The sequence below is a fragment of the Miniopterus natalensis genome, chromosome 6 (assembly GCF_054644295.1).
Source record: "Miniopterus natalensis isolate mMinNat1 chromosome 6, mMinNat1.hap1, whole genome shotgun sequence".
NCBI lineage: Eukaryota > Metazoa > Chordata > Mammalia > Chiroptera > Miniopteridae > Miniopterus > Miniopterus natalensis.
This window is the reverse complement of record NC_142086.1, coordinates 41566629-41593719: the sequence shown is the minus strand read 5'-3', so window position 1 is coordinate 41593719 and position 27091 is coordinate 41566629.

The window sequence follows — 27091 nt, the reverse complement described above, 5'->3', positions numbered from 1 at the left end:
CTCTAACCACTGGGAAAAACTGGTAGGGCAAACCTGCTCTTCTTTTAAATTCCATCTCTTCAATGCCAATTTCCTTGGCTCATGTAATTCTTAGCAGTTTCTTTCTCTCAGGATGCAACACTACTCATTTTGTACTTATCACATTTTACCTCTGTAGTGAGTAGAGAGAAAAGTTATATTCCAAATTATTTAGAAACAAAGATGAGAAAATCAATGCACATATTCAGAACCCTCCTCAGAAATAATTATTTTAATGTTATAATTTGGAAATAACTTACAGATGAGTTTAAGGTGCAAGGAAGTGATAACTCTAAAATATAACATTTAAAATAGACTGGATTCTTGAAACTGGACAATGCCACGTGGTAATGTTCTCACTAGCAGACCATTTACTGACAGCTAATTTACTGAGTGAAAAAGATGAGTTGGAAAGAAAAAAACAGTACTCTATCATCTGGGCAGTCTAGACCCCAGTCCTTTATTTCTTATAAAAATGATCTCTTAGTATAAAGAAATGGCTTTAGGTATGAGGACCTTAGTGATCCTATAAGACCATTTATATCTTTCCCTATAATTTCTTAGTTTGAGGAAACAGGTCAAATATCATAATTCTTAGACTAGGCCTGGGACAAGAAAATTGTCATTAGGGAAAAAATGTTATTATAACATCAATAATTACAAATATTTAATACTTATTATCTGGGCCTTGTACTTACATGCATTTTCTCATTTAATCCTCAAAACAAACCTCTGAGTTACACACTGTACATATTATTATTCTCATTTTATATAACTTGTCTGCATTAGTTCATATTAGTTTTGAATGCAAATATGGGAAAAACCTTAAAATAATATGCAAGTTGGAAGTGTCATTTTCTATCATGTAAGTGTGCAGAGGTGTTTGTCCAGGGTTTGCATGGTGTGCTGTAGCTCTTCTGCAGGTCTTCAGAGTGGGGACTCCTATCATCTCCCTGTTCTGTCATCCATTGGTGTGACCTTCAGTTTCATTGTTCAGGTGGAATCCATATTCTAAGGCAATAGGATTGAGGAAAGAATGAATAAGGGGAGAATGTATGTCAGCCTTCTTTATAGGAAAGTTCTCAGAAATTGCTCATAGGACACTTTCACTTAAACTGGACAGAATTAGTCCTATGGGACACAATAAGGGCATTAGCTGCTCGGAAGGCTAGGGGATGTAGTCTGTATTCTGTTGGCAATGTGCCCAACTAAAAATTCTGTTTTACAAAGTGGTGAGAATGGATACTGGGCATCACCAGAAGTTCTTACTATGTCATCTAAGGTTCCAAGCAGCTAGTAAGTCATAGGGCTGAAATCAAATCTAATCGGTCTCTCTTCAGAGCCCATGGAGCCCATGTGTCTGAAGGTGCTTCCTAAGTGCCTAGATTATTCATGATGAGATGTTTAGGTCTGGAAGAGAGGTCAAGATGAAGAGTAGGGTACTTCAAATCTTAGTAAATTTACTAAGTAACCTATGAGGCTTCTCTTTTTGAACAAAGGCTTTAGGTCACTCATGAACTCAAGTGGGGAGTTGGAAGCTCCCAGTGTTCTTATGCAGGTCAGAAAATGAGATCTGTCATGATTTGTATCTTACTCTTGCTCTCAATATGACTTGGCTTTGGAGACTGAATAATGGTCATGCATTTTTCATGTTCCATTATCATTTATGGTGAATCACACAATTGGTTTTCTAGTCATTAATAGTAAACACAATTGCACTGCTCAGTTTCACCCTAAACAAACTGTATTGCATAGAGACAAACAATGCAATTTCTTACTTATGTCCATAGACATACTAAGCCTCCCACTGGAGGAAAAAAAATCCAACTCTAGCTTTATTGAACTTCAGAAGGTACTTGAGAGGTCTCTGAGGCTTGTCTTTAACAACAATTATTTCTCTTTAAGTAAAAGATGCAAAGTTTAGTGTGGTGTTCATTTGTCTTGTTACATTTCCAGTTACCTGGTGCTTTCTTCTGTTTATTTCAATTTCAGGTGAGTTTTAACTCCTTAGTTAAGAAAGTGGTCTCTGAAAGAAGACCTTCAGTGCTTCCTGGCAGTGTGACTTTGAGTAGATCACTTAAGTTAAGAGCTCCCCATTCTTCATCTATAGAGAAGCACTTCCTAGTGTTGTTAGGAATTAAACAAGAACATATTTTGTAAAGTCTGTGAAATAGTGCCTGGCACAAGTTACCTATTATTTTTCATCATTATAATTTTTTTCTGACTCTCTTTCATTCTGCTTTTATGTCCCTCCCCTATTTACCAATGAGTGATTTTCTAACCATTGATTATTCTGGACACCCAGGAAGGTCACTCTTCCTGTCCAGAAAACCAGAACACTTACTGGTCAGTTTGGTCAATAGTGAGTGCAGGCTGGGAATTCATGGTTCAGCTCAGTCAGTCTTTCTGCACTGGGAAAAACGAAGACCTTGGCATCACCAGGACCTGGATTTATTTCTGCCTCTATATCTTAATAATGTTACCTTAGATGTGTTTCTTATTTATTCTGAGATTTTTATTACTTCACCTATTAAACAAGAATGATAATCACACATAATTTGCAAGGTTGTAGGGAAAATCAAAGATGATGAATGTAAGTACCTAATACTAGTCCCGAGTTGTAAATATTAGCGCATGGTATCATTGGGATAGAGAGAACTACTTGGGCAATATGGGTTGGGCAAAAATAAAGCCAAGTAATATGGTCCAATGGCAGTGGGTTGCCATATAAAAATATCCTAAATTACAACCAACCCAGGCTAAAGATAATTTCTTAGTTTCTCTTGAAAATACTATGGAAATTTTGTTTTCATTTAAACTGTCAGGAAGGCTAACAGGAGAGAAATGTGTTATCAGCTTGCTCTTGATGCTCCCCAGACTCCTGTTTATTTGTTCCTCTATCCTCTAATAGGCCTTTGCATGCAGCTCTCTAGAGAACTGTGAAGACATTAATCCTGTTTGCAGAGATCCCTTTCTAGTCTACATCTCACAACAAGTATAAGATTATCTATGACCCGATACACATAGAGACTCTGAAGTAGAGGAGTGAGCATTGGCCTGGGAAAGAGCCTTTGGATTCTTCTTAACAGTAAACCATGTGGCCTTTGATAGGACTGTCAGCTTCTTTGAGGCTCCATTTCTTTGTGTTGAAACTGAGAAGCAGAATCAATGATTTGCAGTCTCTTTAGCATCCAAAATTCTAAAATGGTGAGATTAGTTAAGTAATCCAGATTTTTGACGGATAAAAAGTATTTTTTTAAGTATCTGAAGTGGCCACTAAATATTACTTTTCACTTAACTGGATTTTTCATACAAATTGACAAGCTGATTCTAAATTTAATACATAAATACAAAGGACTTCGAGGGGCCAAAACAACTCTGGAATGAAAAACAAACTTGGGGGACTGTTACATCCTGATTTCGACATTTATATAATGCTACAGCAATAAACACAGTGTGGTGTTGGCCTTAAGAGAGACAAAACGATTAATGAAAAATAGTACTGAATCCAGAAATAGACACACACATATGGACACTCATTTTTGGTGAAGGTTTATTTAAAGGCAATCCATTAGAGTAAGAAGAGTATTTTCAACTAACGGTGCTAGAACAGTTGGATATCCATATGCAAAAATATAACCTTGCTTCATACCTCTCAATATATTCAACAACTAATTAAAAGGGATCATAGACTTAGGTGTAAAATCTGAAACATGAAAGTTCTAGGAGAAGACATAGGAAAAAATCTTTGTTATTTTGGGTTAGGCAAAGACTTCTTAGATATGACACCAAATGCACAATTCCTTAAAAAATAAAAAACATAAACTTTATCAAAATTTAAAGTTTCTGCTCTTTAAAATATAACAGTTAAGAGAATTAAAAGACAAACAGAGACGTATAAAATTTTGCATATCATACATCTGATAAAGAAATTATCTTTAAAAAAACTCTCAAAACTCAGTAATAAGATTTTAAAATGTGCAAATTTAAAAACTTGCAAAGATTTAAAGATATTTCACCAAGGAAGATAAATGGAAGGCAAATAAACATATAAAAAGATTCTCAACATTCTTAGTCATTAGGGAAATTAAAACAACTACACACCTATTAGGAAGCCTAAAATTTAAAAGGCTGAAAAATAACCCAGTGTTGGTAAAAACATAGAGGAAATGGAATTCTCACACACTGCTGGTGGGAATGCAAAATGGTAGAACTACTTTAAAAAAACAGTTTGGTAATGTCTTCAAAAGTTAAATATTACCAACCATTTACCTAGGCATTCCACTCATAGATATATATATCTATTAGAAATGAAAGCATATATTCATACAAAGACTTGTGCACAAACGTTCATGGCAACTTCATTTGTAATTGCTCCAAGCTGGAAACAATCTAAATGTCCATCAACAAGTAAATGTATAAATGGATTGTAGTATACCATATGCTACTCAGTAATAAAAAAGAAAGAACTATGTATACGTAAAACAACCTAGATAAATCTCAAAATAATTAGGCTAAGTAAAAGAAGCCAGATAAAAAACAGCATAGACTATATGACTTAATTTATATGAAATTCTAAAAAATGCGAACAAAACAAGAACGGCCAAAACCAGTACAGTGTTTTACTGGGCCTGTGGGTGTTGGGGAAGGAGCAAGAAAGAGGAATTACAGAGGGACACGAGGAGACTTGGGGAGGTGATGACTATGCTTTTCTTAAATGTGGTGATAATTTCACAAGGATATAGAAATATCAAGCATCAAGTTAGATCCTTCCAATGTGTGTAGTTTATTATATATCCATTATACCTCAATAAACTTTTATTTTTCCTTCTGAAAAGATAAAAATGCTGGGGGAAATAGAAGACAGCAGGAAAAGAGGAAGACCAAATTTGAGATGGATTGACTCCATAAAAGAAGCCATAGGCAGGAATCTATAGGAGCTGAGCAGGGCTGCTGAGGACAGGGCCCTGCGGACATCCCTCATTCACAAGTGTTGCCGGGAGTCGGAGCTGGCTCAGCAGCACACACCAGCAAAGCTGTCCTGTTAAAACGTTCCCTTCTTTTTCTAGTTTGACTGTTTTTTCATCACAAATGGATACTGAAACTGCCAAATACTTTTTGTTACATCTTTTAAGATTGATCATATGCTTTTTCTCCTTTATTTTGTTTATGTGGTGAATGATAAAGAAACACCCCATTTTGGGATTTTTATTATTATATTCTTCTTTCCTCAGTTAGTAAGGTGATACATACTTTCTTATTAACAATTTCTCTAGTGGTATCATATAGATTAAAAAGTGTTTTCTCAATATATTAATGTCTAATGCAAATAAGACTTTTACCTGTTTCTGCAAAATGTAACGACCCAAAAACCTTTTAATATCGTTGCTTTTCCATCTAACCTGCATGCTAGGGCTTTATGTATTTTAATTCTCTGCAATTTAAAAGCCCGGAAACATGATTCACATGTTTAGCCAATGAACAAATTTGCCCATATATTTAATAATTTTTTTTGTTTTTTTCTTTCTTTTAGTATTTCCTTTAGTTCAGACATAATGTTGAAAACACTCTTGATTTTTTTACTTACCTGAAAATATTTTTCTTTTTCTTTCATTTTATTGAGTATTTAATCCTTGCTTGGAAATTGTTATTTTAAAAGATATAAATTCTTTTTTTTTCTGTTGAGAAGTCAGCTATTATATTGTTGTTATACTTTTGAAAGCGTTTTGTTTATCGAGGTGCTTTTAGGAATTTATTTTCATAGTGATTTTAAGTAATTTTACTATGTTGTACATAGGCATAATTTTCTTTTTATTTATTCTGCTTACTGCTTATAGTGCTTCTTATGTCTATGTTTTAATATTCCTCATTCGTTTTGGATAATTCTCAGGTATTATCTCCTCAAATACTACTTTTGCATATTTTTTGCTCCTTCTGGGATTTTAATTATGTTTAATTAATAGTTTCTCTCTGTAGTTCCTTTATTTTACATAATCTTTTTATACTTTTCATCCTCTCTTTCTCTTACTTTATTAAGGAAATCTTCTGATTTAACTTTTAGTGCATTAATTCTCTGATCAGCTGTATCACATTTGCTGTTAAACCCACCCATTGATCTTCTACTTTCAACTCTTTTTTGTTTTTTATTTTAGAATTTACTCTTGACTTTTTTTTTTTTTTAATTCTAGTTATCTCCAAAAATTCTCAATATTTTGGGTTTTAAACATAATTAAATTCTATATATTGTTTCTTCATCCTAGGGTGTCAGGATGTGTGTGTGTTTTTTTTATGTAGATGAGAATGCATGACAATGTATAAATTTTTAAAATTTAGAATATATGAGAAATTAGTGGCCTAAGGTTATATTATGTTTGTCTACAATTATTGTTTGCGTCTGCCATGTGGTTAGTAGGGATACTAGGAATCCCAGATCTTTCCACTGAAGTGTCAAGGAATGAGATGATTTGAAACTGAAGACCCAGTGGGGCCAGGTTTCTTTCTGAATTACTCCTTACTCTTAGGGCCTAGTCCTTCATGTCACCAACTCAAGGCCTGGTAGTTTTATCAGGCTCCCCATAGAATGTTCTGGACTCCAAGTGCCATGTTCCTGCTTCTGAGCCTTCCTGCTTCTTTCAGAATTGGCAGACACTCCTAGAGTATATTAGCTCTAAGTGCCAGCTTCATCTGTCTTGATTTCTCTTTGTTTTTAGATTGTGTCCTCATAATTATCTTCTGTTTTGTTAGCCCTTAGATAGTTTCAAAGGGACGATTTTAATATTTTATTCAGTTTTCTATTTTTGTTATTTTTATACTACCTTACTAGAAACAGTTTTTATTCCAGTCTATGGTATTTTTTTTCCTCTTAGCCATCTGAATCTCAGTTACTCAAACTTTCCTCCTACAAAAGTTCATACCTCCTATAACATTTTTAAGGGTAGAATATGGGAAATGCAAGAAGATAAATATGGTAGACACTCTTGGTTTTCTAACCAACAGATATCTTCCCTTCCTTGCAAATAAAACCTCAATTTTATTCTGGCAGCAATATACTCAGCCTTAGGGGGTGAGATTTGGATTAACTTAAGACAAAGAACAATTCTATTCCTTCTGGTAGATGACCAGATTTGGTCAATAGGTTTTAAGAAAAAGTCTTCTGGGAAATTGGTATTACTCCCCCCTTCACTTCCACTAAAAGAGAGAGCCACGCTTTTTATGTTTCCACCCATTTTCTAATTTTTGAGGTACTCTTTTGTGAGAATAAGTCACAAGAATTGTCGCAGCTAACTTCTGATAATGAGAGAAACCACCAACACATAGATGACTGCAGAACAGGATGACCGTATAAGCCGCGTTTCTTGTTGACATTGTTAAGCTGCTGTACCAACTTTTCAATCCTCCTGATCTTGAATTTCTTATAATTTACAATAATGGATCCTTATTATTATCATTTTTATCAGGAGCTGTTATTTGTGGCGAAACACATCCCTATGGATATAGTAAACTTGAACTGCATCTTGAAGTTTCTAAGGAAAACATATTACCTCTGTCTGGGCTCATTGCCCACAGTCTGTGCACACGGTCTGTGGCACAGCTCAGATGTCTTCTGTTCTCAAGAAACAAGCCTACCTTTTGTTCCTTCAGCACTTCCTGAGCTTTTCTTTTCTCTTCTGTCCATTTTGTTTCTGTCTCCAATGCTAAAACTGTCAACTTAGTTTTTTCCTGGGTTGAGCTCCATTACACTTCTGTCAAACCCTAGGTAATGTGTTTTTTTTTCTGTGTCAAGGAGATTTTATTTTCCCCTCCGGATGAATACTCCCTCCTTTCTCAAATATTTTAAAGAGGCATGCAATCTTTTGCTTGAAACTGAGCCTCCCTTTAGTGACTAGCCAGCCTAACCTCCTCCAACATTAAGGCCTGAGGAAGAACAGGGTGTAAGAATCTGCTCCTCTAAGTTATCCCTGCTGCCCTTCGGTGAGAAATCGAAGAGATGCATGAAAATATATAAAATTGTATAACAATTGCATAATAGACACACAATGGAATCACATGTGTGTTAATTATTTTGTTTATATATACTAGGTAGGGACTTTGCTTTCACTTAAAAATGTTTGCGTAAAATCAAGCATGAGCCAAGCAAAGCTGACTTCTGCTGAGTTTTTCACCAGAGAGGATATGGCCAGGGTGTGAAAGCGAGCTAGAATGAGCTCCAGAGGGTTGTGATTCTTTTACTTTTGAGCAAGTCACCTCCTGTGTTCTCCTCCAACTGAGTTTTGTGCACTGATTTTTAAGCAGTGTAAGAGGACTCTGCACTTGACCCCATGAAGCAGCCCAGGGAAGAATTCAAGATGTGGACAGTGACAGCTGGCACCAGCCCAGACACATGAGGAACAATTTGATTCAATATATTTAGGGAATGTTCCTGAAATTATCTTGTTAAAAATCTGTCATTCTCCTTCTGGCCTGACAGTTGATAAAGAGTTTAACAAATATGTGTTTTGATAGGCAGACAGCCTCTTCTTCATTTGCTGGATTTGTCCTTCATCAGACGAAGTCTGGGCAAAGGACCCTTGTCATCATTTTGCATCTGTTTGACCAGAGGAGCCATGTGAATGAATATTCCAGCTGACCCATCTGTAGAGGCCACTAGGCCAAAGTCTGTAAAGGGAAGGGTTGGATGCTGACTGTTTGCATTTGCAGTTTCCTGACAGGCACTGCTGGGCAGAAGGGCTGCCTTTGGGCAGCTTTGTTAAGTAGATAGCTTGTTATCATCAATACATTACTAGGCATCTACTTAACATTTTGAAGCAGATGTGTTTCACATGTAAACCTAAACCTGCTCCTCTCCCAGTGTCCCCGTTGCAGTTGCTGGGAACTCTATTCTTTCTGTAGTTTAAGCCAGAAACTTGGCTATATCCTTGACTCCACTGTTTCTGCCACACACCACATCCAACCCACCAGCAATGCCCATTGGCTGTCACTTTCAAAATTCATCCAAAATTTAACTGCTACCACTATAGTCTGAGCAATCATCTCTCCCTTGATTGTTTCAAAGACACCCTGAATCACCTTCCTACTTCCACCCTGCCCCATTTCAAACTATTATCAAAATAACAGATTTATCTCTAAACATACAAGTCGGCACAGATCATTCCTCTGTTCAATCCTCCAGCTAACTCTCAAGCTCATCTTTAACTATCCTCCCTCTCACTTCCTCTGCTTCACCATCATTGCCTCCTCCTGCTCCTTGAGCATGCTGGGAGCACTGTCACCCTAGGACATTTGTGTTTGTTTCCTTTGCCTGGAATTCTGTTCTCCTAGGTATTACCACTTCACTTCTTTCAGGTCTTTTCTCATATGTCACCTTCTCTATTGATGCCTTCCTTACACCTTATGTAAAATTTTATCTTCTTTAACAGCTCCCTGCTTTTCTGCTTTATTTTACCCCATAGCATCTATCATTATCTGGCAAACTATCTTTTACTTATTTCTTTTGTTTGTTAATGTGTTCTTCCAATAGAATGTATGGTTGATGAGAGTGGGAAATTTCACCTGTTTTATTCACTGAAGTGTCACTAACACCTAGAACAGTGTGTGACAATAAATGTGCTTTAATGTTCTCAAGGGCCAGCCACCTGTTTTTGTAAATAAAGTTTTATTGGCATAGAGTTGCACCCATTCCTTTACATATTGTCTCTGGCAACTTCTGAGCTCCAGTGGCAAGAGATGTGTAATCTATAAGCTTAAAACATTTATTATTTGCCTCTTTCAGAGCATGTATTGACAAATGCTGCTTTCAAAAATTTTACAATATAGTTAGGGAAATAGGACTAGTAACTTTTGGAAGATAATTCTCCATGGATCTTGTGTTTCTGCTCATCTTTTGAACAGAGGCATTGATTGCCTGTTTAAAAAGATATTTATTTTCAAGGAAGTTTGTATAACAAACATCTGTAGAAAATATAAATTATGTCTTCCTCCAGAGGGAAGGGCAGGTATGCTTACTAACTACTATAAAAGATTTGAGTTCCCTAAGCTCAAGGTTTCTTTCCTGAAAAGTTTGTTCAGGTGTCACATGACCTCAGAATTATCCAATGGGAATTGGGGCTCAAGGAACTGGCACAAGAAAAGTTGATGTTCTGGCTTCTGCTTTTGCTGTGAGTAATAAAGTATTTTGTCTTTGACCAGGCATCTCATGACTCCTACCAACATCCTTGAAACTGTGGGAGACTAACTGGCTAGCTTGAAAGTCAGGTACGGTTTTTGACCCTTAACAATTCTTGACAATATTTTAAAAATATGCCCAGAATGCAAAGTGGTAAATGTTCAATGCCAAGGAATGACTGGGAGAGAAGACTTGATAAAGGAGGTCTTATAGAAGACAAAGGAACACAGAAAAAAATAGCGAGTTAAGAGAAAATGAGAGAGTTGATGGAACATGTTTCGAAAGGATGTGAAAGGAAAGGGGCCAAAGTATGTCTGGAGGAGTAGCCCTAGCTAAGAGAAAGGGCCATCTATTCCACCCTCTGAGGCAAGTTGGAAGACAAAAGAATGGATGGACTAGATCTTGATGGGAAGGTGAGAATTAAGTAAACAGATAGGAAGGGAGAGGATAGTTCAGGTAAGGGAGTTAGGAAGATAGGGACAGGGAGGGTTCTAGGTTCTTACGAGCTTTGAATGATATGTAAGGAGTATGGTGATTATCTTATAGGTCTTAGAGAATAGTTGGAGACTTACTAATAGGAAGACAAAGCAATATGGTATTTTAGAGAGATTAGTTTGGCCCATGAGCAAAATGCTTTGAGAAAGCCAGAGTCTAGAATGAAGAGATTAGTTAGTAGACATTTTAAAAAATGTATAGTGTGTCATTAACTATTTCTGACAAGTTAAAGTCACAAAAAGTAAAAAAACCCCAAACAAACAAACAAACAAAAACAAAAACCCCCTGTTTCTCCAATACTCCTTAAGAGATAAAACATAAACACAGTTGAAGCCCTCTGTGTACCCCTTTTTAGGTCCCCTTCTCACCCCCATTCCTCATCCCTTGCTGAGTAACCATGGTAAATAATTATGGTATTTATGAATTCCATGCTTTTAAAACATACTTTTACTAAATTATTTTTCTAAACAATGATATTATTATTTGCATGATTTCAAATATTTGTCAAAAGGATATCATGTTGAATATATTCTTCTGGTCACAGCAACATCAGAAGAATATATTCAACATGATATCTTCCAACTTGCCTCAGAGGGTGACAATTCATATCCACTTCCTTGTAGGAGGGTCCTTGCCCACTACCATGTGACCTTTTGTGCCTCCTAAAGAAGGAGTTTACATCCCAGTTTCATTGATTTGGGGTTTGGCCATATGATGTGCTTTGGCTAAAAATATGTGAGCAAACGTGAAAAGTGTCATGTCTAAGAGAAGTGTGAGAGCTGTTTCTTTAGTCTAGGTCCCAGAGCTGCAACCAGCCTGCAGTCTGTACATGATGTGAAAATGGAAACAAAGTTGCTTATTGTATGTTACTGGGATTTGAGGGGTGGGGAATGATGGAGGTCATTACTTCACCCAAACTGACTAGCTCATGTTATAGGTACAGAAGCAAACTTGCAAGGAGTGAAAGGTTGAGTGTGAAAAAATTAACATGATTTGGTTAAATTTTGTGAGAATTCTAGTTTTTTAAAAAAGCAGAAAGAGATGCGGTAGAAACATCTAATGCTTTCTCACATTTAATTCTCTCCCCAGACAGAATCCTTGAAGTTAGCCATGACCATAGAAGTTGCTTCAGCCAATAAAATGTCTGCAAAAGTCACATTTATCAGTGCTGGGCAGAGGTATTTACGAGCTGGTGTGCAGTTCTCCATTTTCTCCCTCTCTTGCTGGTCACTGAAACTACATACACTACAATTGGTGTATATTGCACAATTACAGTATGGTGGACCATTCTTTATTGGGACATCAAGTTGTCAACTTAGAAGATATTTGTTCTAGAGACTTACCCTGCCCTGCAGTGCATTTGTTATGATGAGTAAATAAGCCTTTGTTGTTTTCTGAGATGCTGATGTTGTTTGTTATTGCAACATCGCCTAACACAAACTGACTAGATGACATGGTATGCTGGATATCAACAGGGTCAAATAAAGATATTTTTAGAGTAGATGAAACTAAGAATGTTTGAGGGTAAGGATGACAGAAGGGGTAAGCTGATGAAATAAGACAGCAGAAGAAATAAGAGGATTACAAAGTAGGATGGTTGGAAAGGATAAAGGTCATCTCTTTCTCAGGGTTATGAGTGGGTTCCCATAGCAGAGACCAGTCTACTTATTTTGATGGGGGTTGTGTTTCTTCTTAAAGAGCTGGTACAAGATAGTAGAAATTTTATTACTTGAAAATAGCATGATTCTCATTCAAGGCAAAGGAGCATTTATTGCTCATGAAACATCATAGAAAAGGTGTCATTGGCCTCGAGAACACTTAGATTCATGACCTGTGATACTGTTAGAATTTTCTCTCTATGTCTATGTCACTTCTCAGTTTTTCTCATATGCTGTCCTCATCTTTTCCTAATATAGACAAATTTTCTCCATGACAAGGAACATGCCACTTGAAACCCTGAACTCACTCCCAAGAAGTTCTGCCATCAGAGAGGAAATATATATTTCTGCTCCTTCAAGTCAGAAATATCCTGGAGCAAGTCTCTTCATGGGTAATGTGTCTATCTCAGCGGCCAAACAGTTGGGCAATATTATTGACTCAGCTTCGTTCATGTGCTCACTCCTGTGGTTAAGAATGCAGAACCTATTGCCAGAAGAGGTGGAGTAGGTTCTGGACAGAGAAGCAAAATTATTATTGTGGGGATGTTAACATAATCAGTGTAGTAGAGTCCTCTACTTATTGAATGAGTTGAAGTTATCAATTGCACAGAAAGTTCCAAATTCTAAATTTTGAAATATTTCTTTCAAATATCATATAATCAGAGATATAAAGTTTAGGAAAGGCAGCTGCAGAAACTTATTTGTTTGACAAGAAATGATAAGAATGTTAGGAGAGAATGGCCAGTGAGTTTCCTAATGGCCAGTTAGTTTCCTAATAGCTCATTGATAAGCTAGGGTAAGGTGTTTACTGATGTCGAAAACATTGGCAAGGACTTATTCCAAAGTTTGTCCTCAAATGAAATCCTTCTGCAGCCTTCATAGAATCATTCCATTGAGGAAGACACTGTACCTCCCTGCCTCCCCTTAAAATTACACAATAGCATGGAGGAGAGAGATGTGACATAACAGTTGAATGTCAACTAGCTATGACATTGATGTTATTGCTATTACCGCAATGTCAACTAGCTATGACATTGATGTTATTGCTATTACCGCTATGACATTGATGTTATTGCTATTACCGCTAAAAGTAAGTACGCTCATTTAATAGGTGGATCCGAAGATGGGGAGCTTCCTAACTTGCCCAAGTTTAAACAACTAGATAGTAGCTGAACCAAGATGAAAAGCCAGGCTTGTGTGGATAAAAAGTTCTGATAAGCCTGTTATTAACATTTTATTATGAACTAGTTCATTAGATATTAAAAATAAGTTATACAAACTTATTTTGGAATGATTCAGTAAGGTAAACAAATGTCAAACTTTCCCAAAGTCATTTGGCTTCCCCGGGACTTTGGAGCAGCTGAGACAAAATGTAAATGTGGAATTTTCCGTGGTAAATGTTGCCAGGGAAAGGCATCCTGGGTAAGTGTGTGTGGATATAATTGTGCTTTACTATGCTAATGCTTGTGGTAGTTCTGAGCTAAGTGGTTTCCAGGTGGGCTACTGATGCTGGCTGGGTTATTATGAAGGAGCAGTGGGGATTTGAGAAACCCTGGAGCTACCTAAAGAAAAGTGAACTTCGGAGAGGCCAATTAAGATGGGAGGACCTTGTTAGTTAGTCTCATGGAGGGGGCTTTAATGAAAGCACTAGTAAGAGAGAGATCATCATGGGGAAGCCAGGGGAAGCTCACAGATTGGAGGCTGAGTTTAGTCATGCTATGTAGGGTGCTGCATCTCAGGAACAAAGAAAAATCTTTTAAGAGTTTTCTCTGGGTAGATTCTGAGAAGTACCAGCTGAGTGAAGGAATTTAAGAACCTGTAAATAATTTTGATCCGGAGCAGAAAGTATAGATCTAAGGGTTCAGAGAGGAAGGATTATTGACTCAAACAGGAGCTAAAGGAAACAGCTTGACTGAGCACAAAGGCCTTAGCAAGTGTACTGTCCCTGAGTAGGAGCCTTCTGCCTTGGAAGAAAATGTTACAGAATAGAGAGCCTGGTTCATGTTTAAATGAATGCCAAGATGAATGTAGTTAACACAGAGATTCTAACTCAGTGCAGTAAAACAATTTCTGCACCTTCAGCTGATTATATTGTTGAACATGGCTGGAAAAGAAGTTGTGAATCTTGTGGGTGTTGTCTTCAGAAGAGTAAGATTACCGGGACTTAGATATTTCCCTTATCTGAAATGCCAATGGAGCCATGCTGAGGAAGGCTTCTGTTTGCTTTGTTATATAACCAGTAGATTTGAGTAGTGAGGAAAGTGGAGAGATTTGTCGAGATCCCCTCAGAAGAAATACAGGCTTACCTAAACCTACACAGTGAGGCACCCTGGTCAATCCAATGCAATATGAGGTCATTGCATTGCACAGAGAAGGGGAGATGCAAAGAGAAAGAAGGAAACTCAAAAGGAAGGTCAGAGCTCATAATTTTCTTTGGAGTTGAACTTGGTAAGAATTTCCATAGAGTCAACACAGGTCAGGCAGCTGTTAACAGTTTCTTGGCCATGGCTATAAGATAACTCTTCAAATATTATGGTTCATGTAAGGGCAATCAGAGTAAAGGCATGACTTAAAATGAGGGAAGAGAAAGGCATTAAGTGAGGGAGGAATTTAAAAGGAAAAACCAGGGGCAGCACTGCCTAGGGTCAGACTGTCTTCTCAGAGCAGACAAAGAAACTTATGCAAAATTTATGATGGACTTAGATCTAGGACAGTGCATGCTTTGAAACTCCAATCTATTTAAATGATGATAAATGTCACAGCTGTCTTCCTTTATAGAGTGATTTGTCCAATAGAAGAGAAAGATTTCAAACTGTCTTTTCCAAAAAGAGGATAGAAATCACTTAAAATTGGTGATTCAGCCTGTATCACAGGTCTCTTGAGTTACAGAAAGCTATAACCCTTTAAAGATAATCTACAAATAAGTGATTATGTAAGAATAAACTAATGTTCCTTCCAGTCCCGGGTTTGCTCATGATTAAGGCAGATTATTCTGTCATGATACCAATCACAAAAATTTAGTAGAAAACTGTCTAATTTTTTTTCCAATGACCCATTATTGAATTAGTCTTTTGTTAGTTTAATAAAATGGGTTAAAACCCATCAGCCATACCTTATTCTATTTCATAAGGTACTGAAATTCACAACTCACTTATATAAAGAAATATGTTGCTTCAAACTTAAACTTCTGGAAGTCAATGTTTGCACTTGAGATCTGGTGAACCTCAATTTATCTCCAAATTTCAGTATTGTATTTTTGCCCATTTGAGCTTTCCTTTAGATGAACTACTGTTGGTGCTGCTAAATTAATTGAATGAGGAGGGAATTAGACCGAGATGGCTGTCATGCCTTGGCAGCTCATGTTAGCAAACCAAACCAAACCATCAACCTAAAATGCCTCAAGGTTTAAGAAATTGAAACTTAAGGCTAGTCAACCACAAACAGCCAAATAAAATTTCCCAAACAAGGTAACTGCTTATGCTTTAGCCAATCAAATCATTTCCTTGCTTTGTTTCCATGTCTTCTCTATAAAAGTCTCTCTCCTAGCTCCTAACCGCTTCTGGTTTGGCACTGCCTGATTCAAGTTGATGTTTACCCAAAAAGAAAATAAATAAATAAAACCTCTTAAAAATTTTAATATGCCTCAGATTATAACAATGCCAAGGAAAAACAAAGGGGCATTTATAAAATAGAGACCTTAGAAAGTGTTTTCATCTCTGTTCAGCTGCAACTATACGTGTATTGCTTCCAAGCAGATGTAACCAGAAGATTCTGCTCTTCAGACACATATGTCTCATCCCAATGGTGAGGACAGACCTATTGCTATATGAAAAAAGCAAAGAGCAAAATAGTATGTATTATAATACTAGCATTTGTATGAAACTATATGTATGTATACATATTTATAAATACATACGATATCTCTGGAAACATATTTAAGAAACTGATAAGAGCTGTTGCCTTTAGGGAGGACAGTCGGTGGCTAGGGTATGGGGAAGGAGGGAGAGGAGATCCATTTTTCACCATAAACGCTTTGTAACCTTTTATGGTTGTGCCATGCATATGTATTGCCTATTAAAATGACAATTTACCAATTAAGCAATGAGAACAAAACAAGTTGTGGATTGACCTTTCTGGGACCTTGGGGCTTCTATGGTTGGCTAACATAGAATTTGATTATTGAAGCTTTTGAGGTTTTAATTCTTCTTCCCTGCTCTTTGGTAAAATGGGTGACCTGTCATATGCTTAATTGCTCTTGTGTTGTCTTTCATATGTGAGGATCATCGGGGAATAGGTGCAGATTGAATTCTTTGTGGTTCATGCTCGAAGTCTGTAGATCAAGAGTTTTCTATCAAATTAAAAAAGTGCCTGCATCACAGAATCCCTATTAGTGTGTAGACATAGTATGAGGTAGGGCTGATGCATGATACATGGTGGCAGAGAATTTACCTTTTCCTCGGTCAGCAGGATTTGGGATAACCCGTGGGGAAAAAAAGATAAAGAAGATTAACAATATGAGACAAATTACAGATCTGAGGGGAAAAACAGGACTGTACTTTTCATATTTATTTCAGTTATAAGTAGCAAAAACTGTGTTTGAATTAGTCTGGGCAAAAATGAGACTTCATGAGAAACATACCAAGAGCATCCCCCCAATCTGAGAGGGACAGGGGTGCAGCAGGGCCTGAAGCACAGGTGGACATATTGATGAGAACATCTCCCAAACGTTCTCTCTCCCCTAAGCTTCCCACTACGTATTGGCTTTATTCTCTCAGACCTGCTTTATGCACATGGAGGGCACATGTAGTTTCTATGCCAGTGAAAGTACCTACTCTTCTTCTCTGAGTTCTGGTTTGAAATATCCCAGGGAAGAATCTGATTAGTCTGGCTTGAGTCATGTGTTGATCAGCTGTGGTTTACTCTCACTAGTAACTTCTGCTAGGACCTATGATTTGGTATGGGTGTAAGACCTCTAAATAAATACATGTTATTTCTGGGTGAAGAGATCTGAACAACAGATGAACAATATAAGGCAGGGCAAGTAGCAAGCAGCTAATACGGTATTCTTTCAGGAGCACTCCCCTACCTCCTCATAGTTCCTTGGACTACCTCCAATAGTTAAAAATCTTTAAGTAAAAACACTTCTGAGAAAGGTAAGTCATTGTTAAATTCACTTCAAGTTTAAATGATTTATCTGCTCTCTATTACCTGTGATAAAAGTCTTTTGTCTGGAGAGTGGGGAAGAAATAGGGTGGAGAAGGTAGGCTCAGAGTTCCTAAAGGGAGTAAGAAATAAGAATTCTATTGCATTGCCACTCCTTTTTCAGAATCTTTTCTTCCTTTGCACCCAATTTCTCCCTTTCAGGCTGTTAGTGTTACTGAGGTATCAACACCACAAGCAGAGCCATAGAGATTGTATGTATCTCTCATTCACATACGGCTGTATAGAATTCTAGAGTGTTCTATGGAGTCACTGTGAATATTAGCCCCTAGGGTGGTGCAATGTGGCACTCCATACAGCTTATCAAGTGTGCATAATTGCTTCTTTTCAAAAGCTTTTATCACATTCTTACCATGTGTTAACACATACATATATGGGAATTTAAAACAAAATATAAGCATTACATTAAATGACATATAATCCATTTTCTATACTTGGTAAACTAAGGGCTGTGGGCCAAACCCAGCTGGCTACTTGTTTCCGTAAGTAAAGTTTTATTGGAACACAGCCACGCTTATTTGTTTCTGTATTGTCTATGGCTGCTTTCCTGCTATAGTGGCAGAGTTGAATAGTTATGACAGAGACCATATGGTCCAAGATGCTTAAAATATTTACTATTTGCCCTTCACAGCGAAAGTTTGCCAACCTATAGACCAGAGTATACACTAGAAATCGTCATTTTCCATTGTCTGTTAAACACAACCCTCTACATTGTTAGTCACTTTATTACAACTCAAATTATCTGCAAGTAAATAAAGGATAATAATGGTTCAGTTGTGATCATGAAAAATTAGAGCTAGAAAGGGGGTGGGAGATGATGGAGCTCAATTCTTATGTTTACAAGTAGGGAAACGGAGGCCCAGAGACACTAATAGCTTGCTCAAGGTTACATATCAGGTTAGACTGAAGCTCCACCCGTGTTCTGCCATTCCACCATTTGAAGCAGCTCCCCATTCCTTTCTGCCTGCACTCCTTCATTTCTAAAACTACCTTCCCTCCATTTTCAGGTTTTTAATCCCCATGAGTCCTTCAGGCAGTAGTATTGGTGTGTTCACCTTGATTTTAAGCACTTCATTATTGTTACTGCACAACAGTAGCCATAATATGCTCATATTAATTATTCTCAACTTACCCACTCTTACTGTCCTTTTTCTTAATAACTCCATATGCACTTTTCCCGTGTGATAGTTCTTTACTAATGGCAGTTTCAGATCGGCTGCTGGGCATTCCCTGTACTTCTTCATTATGGAGCCATCTCCTGCCAGATGTTCTCACATTCCTTTTTTATCCCAGAAAGTCACCTTGGATGCCGCTGACACCGGGAAGCCTGGGGTTTTGAGGTACAGAGTTCAGAATATAGTGATTAAGAAACATCACGTAGTGATTATATCCCTTCTGCACCATCAGCCTTGATGAAGTCATTCAATGTCTCTCCCACATCTTGCCCTGCAAACACTCAGCCTAAAAATATAGGTTGAGCCTGTTTCAGGCACAAAGCCATGTAGGACATCAGAGACTGTGTAGATCAGAGACTGAAGGCCTGCTGGAGGGCTGCTGCTCCAGGGGGGTGTTTCCCATCCCAGAAAAGAATGCAGTGGTGGGAGCAGGGTGTCTGTTCAATTGTAGACAAAAGGCTTTCAGGGAGCCATGTTAGGTCACAACACAAAATAATACAAACATAACAATAGATTAAAAGTCAGGAGACTTAGTTTTAAGCCCTAGTTTTATAATGAATTTCTTGTGTGACTTTAGGTGACCTGGTTATCCTCTGTGGATCTCAGTTACCCCATCTGTAAAATGAGAAGGTCGAGCAAAAGTCAATAAACCTTCTAGTTAGTGACTATTTTCTGAGCCCCAAATTAGAACATATGCTCTGACAAGTACAATTACACTTATGGGGACAACAAGACAGGAAATTTAAAATACGGATTATCCTAGAAGATCTGGAACATATGGCTGCCATAATTCCAGTGGCAAAATTCTTGGAAATTTAAGGGCCTCTTATTGCTTTTTTATATTTAAGAATTTTCTATAATTTATGGGTTGATAATGATCCTGGTCACAAATTCTATTAATTATTATGCCTCATACTTTCTCAGCCTTTACATTGTCAGTATATTCCTCACACTCCAAAGCAATTCCTTTATGCTCTGTTAGGCTCATTCAAAAAGATTTTAAGAGTTTCTCTTACATGCTGGCTTAGGGTTGCTGGATGCAGTTGTCCAAGTTATGTCCTGTACCAAGTGTCCAGGCAGTATGCGGAGGGGAACAAAAATACAGTCTACACCCTGCTCACCCACCACAGGCCAAGTCTACTTGAAGGAGATAGCATTAAGGACCATATCAGCTAGTGGTTTTCCTGTGTTAGGCACTGGACACGCTATAGGGCTACAAGATGAATACAGTTTCTACCTTCTTGAAAATGATAATAGACTGGGAAAGACAGATATTAAAAAGTAATTATAGAAAAATGTAAGTACTATCAGAGCAGGATGAACAAATTACCAAAGGAACACAGATGAAGAAAGGAGTGATTTGTACATATGGGGCAGTGGGAAGTGGAGAGACAGAGAAGAAATCTCAAAGGACGTTACCGTTGCACCTTCTTGGCATATTGTTCATCATGAGGAGAGCTGCTATAGATTTGTGATGCTCAGGAATATTTATCAAATCAGGTTTTCTAGAGGATGGAGTTGTAGTGTCAGGTATAAAACATGAACTTCTAGTGGGGTAAATAGCCCTACATCTATTCTCCCTACCAGGTTATGAGGAAAAGTCAGGGTTCATGGCATTCCTGATTGAGATAAAAAATTCTCACCCTTCCCTTTCAGAATCTTAGAGTGAAATCCCACCTAAAGAGACAGTTACTCTGTCCAAGTAAAATAATTGAGTTCAAGGCAGCCTTACTAGGTTAGCCAACTGAGGACTCCCCCTTAGGGTTTTAGGCCAAAGCCAAGTTTAAACTGATCTTTTGCTTAGCCTTAGCTTACATGGTGGTAGTTTCCTTAGGAGTGTCTCAAGGTTATAGGTGGCTAATTAAGGACAGACCTCTAGGATTCAGGAGCTTATCCTTATAGTTACATCTGAGCTGGGTTTTAAAGGATGACTAGGAGTTTGCCTGTAAAACAAGTTGTGGAAAGGCATTTCATGTGAAAGGAACAATGCAATGACTTGATTAGTGAATGATGGTGCGTATTTAGGAAACTGAAACAAAAAATGGGCTCGATAGCTAGGTTCGGAATATGAAGGGTCATAGTGCTCAACTAACAGGTATAGATTTTATCCTGAGGGTAATGTACAGAGCTAATGGAAGTTAGCAAGTGACAGAATGACATAATTAGATCTCTTTTGTAGTGTGAAGGGCAGACTGGAATAGAGAACAGATGGTAGCCTTAAAATCATTTAGAGGTAATGAGGGTCTTGAACAGGGCAGCAGAATGGGGAAGGGAGAATGGACCTCATTCAAGAGACAGGACCCCTTAGATGTGACCTCCAGGAGAAGGGGGCACCACAAATGATAGGATGCTGAGAACTGTTATTGAGAACATGGAGAGGGGTTGTGGGGTGAATTGGGTTGATGAGGGTGGGGTTGAGAATTACAGATAATGGTTAATATAAGGATTTAGAAATACTTGTATGCAAGGTTGATTTGATTATCTGAGGTGGAGCAAGGTGAGACTGATGGGCAATTGCTATTTGATGTGAAAACCAAGAACCATTTCGTTCTGCCATCAGCCCAATTCCCCACGTCTATTCCTCTAGTGAAAAGAACATAAACATGCATTTGTAGTGCAGAATTATTGTGAGAAGGACAGGGTCAGGGACTAACTAGCACCTTCGAGGGTGTATTATAATCAGACCAACTAAGCACTGTTACCAGAGACTATTAGGATTTGCAAATAGTTTCCTCACACAGAAACTTGCTGACAGAATTTGACTCAAAACAAGGAAAGAAGTGTTAGAATAGCAAAGTTAAAAATAAAATAAAATAGCTGCCATTTATTTCCCAGGCACTTTATATACATTAATTTCATTTGATCCTCACAATAGCACAGTGAACTAAATGTTATTTTCCTTGTTTCTTAGAGAAAGAAACTGAGGCTCAGATATATTAAGTAAGTTGCCCAAGGAATATTACTACTAAGTGGCAGAGTAATTACAAAACTGGGTCCCCTCGCTTCCTTGCTCTCTCCAACCTTAGATGCCTCCTCTTTAGCCTACTTAAGAGTGAAGACAATTAACAACATCATTTGCATTTAAATAATACATTTGCTAAGCACAACTGATTCTTATCTATGTGTTAATGAATTGCTGAGTTCTATAAAACCTTTGTGGCTTCTAGGGCCTATTTCTCCTCACTCTTCTCCTAATTTAGCTTTGTCATTCATCATCCTTGGGACACACTGAAGCGGTTTCAGTTCTGACGGAACCAGTTTTCCCTTAGCAGGTATTCGTCAACTTTTTCTGCTCACTTCAAACTCTACACCTCTTGCTTTTTCAGCCACTACTGAAATTTTATCAACAATATCCTACTTTCTAGGGTCAAGCTTCATCTCATTGGTATGTAGCGGGTGCTCAATAAATATTTGCCGATTGAAGGTATGGATTTTCAGCTGCTGGGCATATGTAATTTTGTCCCTAAAATGTGTTCAAGTGGCCTGACTCCCGTCTTCTATGCTTTGTGCTTACTATTGCTTCTATATTTACCAATATCCCAAACTCAGTATGACTAAGGCCAAATCTGTTAGCTGCTTCTCCTAAAAACTCCTCTTCCTGTCTCCCCTCTCCTGGTTACTGGCATTGTCATTGCTCTTGACAGTCTGTTACGGTTCTAATTCCTCTCTCTTCTTCTGCAAGAGATTCTACCATAGCTATATTACTTGAATTAAACCCTTCTTTCCACTGCAGTCATACTTATTAAGACAACTTATTATTATCACTTGCTGAATTACTGCAATGGCTTCCTAATAGATCCCACTTCATCTAATATTTCCCCTTTTCTATAGACCTGGCACAAATGTGGTTCTATCTGCCATGGCTCAAAAATCCTGCATGCTCTATGCATGGTGTTCAAGACTCTCCACAATACTGCACTTGCCTTCCTCAGGTCACCTGGACAGCTTCCCTTCACAACCTATCCAACAGCTACACTGGGCCACTCTCTCTCTCTCCATTAATGTCCCAGTCACTTTCCTACCTCTGAGCCTTCCTTGTGCAGCACTGTTTCCTGAGCATAGGAAGTCACGGGTGGGCATACATGACTCTATTTCCCCTGCTTGGGTTTGAAGGAGGAACTGCTGTCGATTAGAGCATGAAGTCTCAGCAGACCTAGACTGACTCAGGGTCCTCAACCAGGGGGTGTCTCTCACAGTAAACTGAAACTGACATGAAAACACCCTATTTTCCATGTGGCCCTTCAGGGCTTTGACCCTTTTCCCAACTCTCAAGGACAGTAGTTTTTCAAGACCTAGATCTGCTGCCATCTCTGCTGTGGCACCTTCCCCATCTTCCTGCTTAAATTGATCCCTTCCCCCCTGAGAACTGCTCATTGTCTTTACCTTAAGGACTGTGTTTGTTTTCTGCTTTGTAAAGTAATCATGTTAGTATAAATTGATTCTCCACTAGAGTCCTGAGTGTCCTGAGGGTGAGGACCACGTCAGATTCTCTTTTGAGTTTGCCACAGCTCTAACCACATTGCAGGAGTTAATGTTTGTCAAGTGAACCAGCTCCTCACACATTCTGCCTTCATTAAGGAGCATGCTGTGCTTTCTCTACTATAGTTTAAACTCCTCCAGGGCAGGGATCAAACCTTGTTCATCTCAACACCCGCAGCCCCGAGAACTCGGTAAATTGTTATTGGTAGTTCTGTGAATAGCTTGCTTCATTCTTTGTCAACAATCATATTGAGTCCACTTAATATCCTTCAAGTGGAGATTTTTGTAAAATATTCTGTTTCTCAGGCTTATTATTTCTGATTGACCTTCTCTCCAAATTAGAGGAAACTATCAAGGATTTACTGAAATTCCAAACCTTGAAAGTAGCAGCTCAGCAGAAAGTCAGCAGGGGGGAGGCAGCAGCAAGGTGGAGTTTGGAGAGAATGCAAAACTCTTTCCTAGAGGGAAAGGGCATGAAAAGCAAAGAGAGGTGGGGAAGGAAGGACAGGGAGAAGGACCGGCCCGCAAGGAGGGAGCAGGCAAGGAGACAGGATGGAGGGGCAGGAGCGATGGAAGGAGGGGAAGGCGCGCAGGAAGAAAACCGAGCTGGAATTTTGTAACATATGCCACCATTAAAAACAAATTAGGCTGCTGAAAATAAGAGCATGTCTGGGGTTTAAAAAAAAACACTACATTTTTTTTTCTTTCTTTCAAGTATGAGGAGGGTGAGGTGGGGGTAAAAGCAATTTTATTGTTTTAACCTACAATAGAATATGAGCTATAGAAGAAAGAGATTTTAAGGAGAAAGAATAAAAGGGCAAGAAAAGAGAGGAAAAAGTGTAAAAAGGGGGTGGGGGATGGAGCATGAATGAATAAGTGGGTTGACAGAAGTAGGGTTGCAGGTATGAATGCATGAAGCACAGAGTTTATTTTTGTATCATTGTTTATTAATGACTGTATTATTTATTTGTATTACAACTGTAAACCTACTTTTGCCCACCCCTGTACTGAGAAACGGAAGGAGGGAGCAAGGGAAGGTAACTGCAGGCAAAAGGCAATGAATTAACATGTTTGCTTGAATACCGAGGCTTCTCTGTGAAGATGAGAGCTCACATCTGCCTTTGATCAGCCACGTGGCAGCCCAGGATCAGATCAGAAAGTAAATTAGATGATAAAGTAGATGCACCCACAGTATGTTTCCTACCCAAGAGGGAGGGAAGCAGGCAGGGAGGCGGGGAGGGAGAGAGGCTGCCGCCTGGGATTTCATGCCAAGGAGGGCAGGGCCTGGCAGCGGTCCCAGTGTCCTCTGTGGCCTTCAGGAGTGCTGCAGGGCTGGGACACCAGAGGGGAGAGAGCCTCAGGGAGATCCTGGATTCCTGTTTCCTGCAGGCAGAACTGTCTTTGCTGACACAGCCCAGGAGCTGATGGTAGAGAGTTTGCTTAGCTCCAGGGACTTTCTGAATTGGCATTTCTTTACCCTGACACAGGCCAGAAAAAAAAATGAAATTCTTATTTCAAAGAGATTTTTTTTTTTTCTTTTCATATCTCCTCTCTCCCTTTTTAGAGCGCTTTTGTAGCTGCATTGCCAGAAAGTCTGCTTAATATGTGAACTTGGCATATTCTACTTATGAGTTTCTTTGTGGATTGTTTGCAACAAGAGCCCAGCAATCATAAAGCAAGCGTTAGGAAGACTTCTTAATTATCTTTAAGCACTGGAAAGTGAAGAAGGACCCATAAACCCTGGGATATATATAAACTGCAAAAATCGTTGACATTTTGGAGCACCTACTATGGGTCATACACTGGTTTACATTATCTTACTTAACTCTGAAATAGCATCTTTATGATTCTCATTTTACTGATGAGGAAACCATGGCTCTGAGATGCTAAATAACCTGCCTAAAAATACAGGGCTGGGAAGGGCAGAAGCAGGATTGGAGCTTAGATTTCCCTACCTTCTGTGTCTCTCAGTGGATTCTATGTGTGGATTATTTTATACATATGTATTTTATTGCCAGAAGAGGGATATTTCTAAGGCAAGTGGCAATGTAAGTTAATTAAATTTGAGAGTACGCATAACTTAAATCACTGATCCTTCCAAAAAGGATGCTGGCCCATTCTGTTCAGTTGTGTCTGTAGTCTGGAGGTGAGGCTCACCATTTCACCTGATTTTAAAGTGGGCCAGGCAAGGGAAGTCAGGAAATCTCAGCATACAGAGAGCCATTCCCCTAGAGAAATAGCAGAGGAAAGTGCAACAGGAATCAGGGGTGCTGTTCCTGTCCTCGACGATTTTATATTTCAGTGGGGGTATTTAGAGTACACATGACTCAAAGATGTAAAATAGAAAAGACCCAAGATATAAGCACACTCAAACCAGATGAACGTTGAAGAGAACTTATCAATCGTGTGCATTTTAAAGAGGTTAAGGTGTGGGGAGGGGAAGGCTGGGAGGGGCGTTTCCCCACCCTTGGCATATTTGGGGAGAAGGTATGTGCCTTGAGGGAGAGGAGGGGAAAGAGGAGAATCTGGAAACAATGAATCTAAGAAAACAAACATGAGAGAAGGGGGAGAAAATACAAGAGCTTTAGTGCAATAATCTCCGTGTAAGAGCCAGGGATTGTTTAGCTGAAGTGCTGCACCTGACTTTGGTTTTGAGGTCAGAAAGTCACAAACAGGCTAGGGAATGGGAGCTCAGCTGGGAGGGTGGGGCGGTGCTACAAGCAGCCTGGGCCTGGGCTCCAAGGCCCATCAAGACCTCCTGTGGGGTATGAGGGGGTCCAGCACGCTGAATGGGAGAGCCGTCTCCAGAGGAGAAGCAGTGAATTGTCGGAGATAAGCCTGCCTGCCACCATGGAGCCTGATTATGGGGGAAAGGACTGCTCACCCACCCTGGTGTCGCTATGCCATTCAAAACCCAGAAGTCAAAAAGGAACAAACCTTAGAGCCATGCAGCATCCTCTGCTGCACATGACGTATAACGTAAGGGCTCAGAAAGGTAAACGAGATAAAGTGAATCATGAAACTAGGAGGGGAGTGCAAAACTCTCTGGAGGTGAATTTGGAAAGGGGTTTTGAAGGGAATAAGGAAATGGAGTCTTGTGAAAAGGAAATCCAGAGAGGCAACGGCTCTAGAAGAAGGAATGACCAGGCTGCGTGTTAGGACAGCACGGCTCCAAGGAGAAGCCGTGCTAAACGACATTTACAAGGAATGGGGCTCTGGTGGACCATTCTCGGGAGCTCCAGGAGGGCCAAACACTCTGCAGGGAAGTCCTAAACATAGTCACGAAGTAAGAATTGAGTCCTGGTTCTTGGAGGACAACCAGAAATTTGGGATGTGCCGAGAGAGGAGTGGGGAGGATCTGAGGGTCCAGATGACAAGATGGGCTCAGGAAGTGACTAGGCTTGAAAAGTCTTTTGTAGACTGGTTTACATATAAAGATTCCCATTTCCCCCCATTGTCTGTGTGTGTGTGTGTGTGTGTGTGAGAGAGAGAGAGAGAGAGAGAGAGAGAAAGGAAGCTTTATACTTAAAGAAGAATCAAAGTCTCAGGATATTATAAAATCCAACTTAATACATGCTGCCTTTAAAATTTTTATCACTAAAGAAATACATCAGGCCTTTAGAAACTTTTTTTTTTTTTTTAAATAAAAATGACAAGCATAAGGCCATGTACTATTCTGATGCCAGTGAGGATATTTCTCTCCAGGATGGTCTAGTAAGGTTAGAGGTGTGAGTTCTAAATGTAGAAATCCTGGATCCAATTTCAGATTCACTTTCGAACCAGCTGATGATTAGCAAGTTACTTCTTTAAACCTACACACCTCGTCTGTATTATGCGGATAATAACTCCTTATCTCCTTGTGTTATTGTGATGATGACATAAAA